The sequence below is a fragment of the Grammomys surdaster genome, unplaced genomic scaffold (assembly GCF_004785775.1).
Source record: "Grammomys surdaster isolate TR1022 unplaced genomic scaffold, NIH_TR_1.0 224, whole genome shotgun sequence".
Taxonomy (NCBI): domain Eukaryota; kingdom Metazoa; phylum Chordata; class Mammalia; order Rodentia; family Muridae; genus Grammomys; species Grammomys surdaster.
Window position 1 is genome coordinate 1,271,350 of NW_021604669.1, and position 2,499 is coordinate 1,273,848.

Genomic DNA, 2,499 nt, shown 5'->3' on the forward strand with positions numbered 1-2,499 from the left:
TGAGCCCTCCGCCCAGTCCCTATGTTTTAACTTAATTTATTTATTTATTTTTTTTTTTTTGGTTTTTCGAGACAGGGTTTCTCTGTATAGCCCGGGCTGTCCTGGAACTCACTCTGTAGACCAGGCTGGCCTCGAACTCAGAAATCCGCCTGCCTCTGCCTCCCGAGTGCTGGGATTAAAGGCGTGCGCCACCACCACCCGGCTTAACTTAATTTATTACTGTGGCGGTTTAAATAGGAATGGCCCCCATAGGCTCATGGATTCAAATACTTGGTCACAAGGGAGTGACACTGCTTGACAGGGATTAGAACTGTGGTTCTCAACCTTCCTAATCCTGAGATCTTTTAATACAGTTCTTCATGTTGTGGTGACTCCCCACTCCACCCCTCCCACCAACCATAAAATTACTTTCATTACTACTTCATAACTGCACTTTTGCTACTGGTATGAACTGTAATGTAAAAATATTTGTGTTTTCTGATGATCTTAGGAAAATGTCGACACCCAGTGTTGAGACCCACACTGGATTAGAAAGTATGTTCCTGGCGTGGGGGGTGTATATGGGGATGTTGGGGTTTCAAATCCTCAAGCCAGGCCCAGTGTCTCTCTTTCTTTTTCTGCTACCTGCCAATTGGATGTAAAACTCAAAACTACCTCTCCCGGCACCACATCTGCCTGCATGCTACCATGCTTCCTGCCTTGACAATAATGAAATAAACTGAATGTAAGCCAACCCCAGTTAAATGCTTTCCTTTATAAGAGCTGCTGTGGACATGACATCTCTTAACGGCAAAAGAATAGTGACTAAGACAATTATTGTTCTTGGGACAAGATCTCATGCATCTACAGCTGCCCTCAGACTTGCTATGTAGCCAAGGACAGCCTTGAACTTCTGTCTTCCTGCCCCTATTTATGGGATTACATCATCCAAGGTGACAGCTATGTGCCACCACACCCAATTTATGTGACCCTGAGAATTGGAGCCAGAGCCTCATGTGTGCTGGGCAAGCACTCTGCCAACTAACCTATATCCCCAGGCTTTGATTTTAATGTTTGGGACAGAATCTCATGTAGCCCAGGCTAGCTTCAAACACCTCAGGTGGCAAACTCAGGACAAAGGGCTGGAGAGCCTATTTAACATATCAAAGTGGACTCTGGGTAGAGAATCATCCTGACAGGCATACCCTGGAGCCTAACCCTCTCCACCCCAGAGCCTTTCTCCCCCTCCCCCAGCTTCTTCTCTTCCCTGTACAACTCAGCCATTTTGGCTGCTGTCCTTTTGGCTCACTCTTTGTCTCTCTATCCCTGGCTCCTCTCTTTACTCCCTCTCTCTTCAGTTCCTCTCTCACTGCTACCCCCCTTTCTCTCCTCTCAGGGCCCGGTTCAGTCTGCTAGCCTGGTTCAGTCTTGACCCTTCCAGAGGCCTCTGGCTGTTTTCTTCTTCATGTCTACAATAAACCTCCTTGACTATACCTTGAAAAAATCATAGCCACATTTATTTTTTCATTCAAAACTTACTATGTAGCTGAGGACTGGGGACCCCCCCCACACACACACACACACATAAAAGGATAACTGTGAACTCCTGACCTCTTGACTCCTCCCACAGCATGCCTGGCGGCTCCTGAAGAACATTTTGAAATGAAGCGTGAGAGCCTCCTCCCCCCCCTTCCCCCTCCCTCCTGTACTCTGACACCCTCAACAACTCTCCTGCTCAACAGGTTAGGGGTTTGACTGGCTACCTTTTCCCCACTGTCTCCTCTTCTGGACACCCCAGCCCTTGAGCCCCTCTATTTGCTTCTTGCTGATACCCACTTAAAGGTGAGTTCCTCGGTGTTTTGCATTCAGAGTCTGACAGCCCACAGGGTTTCTCACCTACTTGCTCTTTTCTTAGCTATGAAGTGTGTTCTGTGTAATACACTGGGCATCAGAGACTGGGGCCAATGGGTTGACTGGAGCCCACCTTCTTTAGCCTCAAGGTTGCTGTAGGGCCAATGGTCAGCAAATGGAGAGGACAGGCCTCAGCCCTCAGAGGGAGGCAGGAATGGGGGACAGTCTATTCAGTAATTGCCAAGTTCAGTTGTGGGATGGATACCCTTTTCTCTCTGGTTCCTTCCTTCCTCAGGTTGCTCTTTTGGGGAGTGGCTCAGTATCCCTAGAGCTTTTTTACCTTCTCCACAGATTTCTCACCTCTGGTGCCCCAACAAAAGGGCTGGTTTGTTTGTTTGTTTGTTTGTTACCATTTCCCTCTGTGAGACTCTATTCTTGCCATTGAATGAGTGAGAGAATGAAGAGCCAGCCCTCGATCCCCTGGAGGTACTAGTTATTGATACAACAATACCCTGAGGGTTGGGGGAGCTTGTGCTGTCTTTGGATATTGGGTCCATCTGTGAATTGAGACTATCCGACTCCCCTGGGGTCAAGGTCACAATCAAACTAACTCTGAGCACTCTCTTTCTTTCTTTCTTTCTTTCTTTCTTTCTTTCTTTCTTTCTTTCT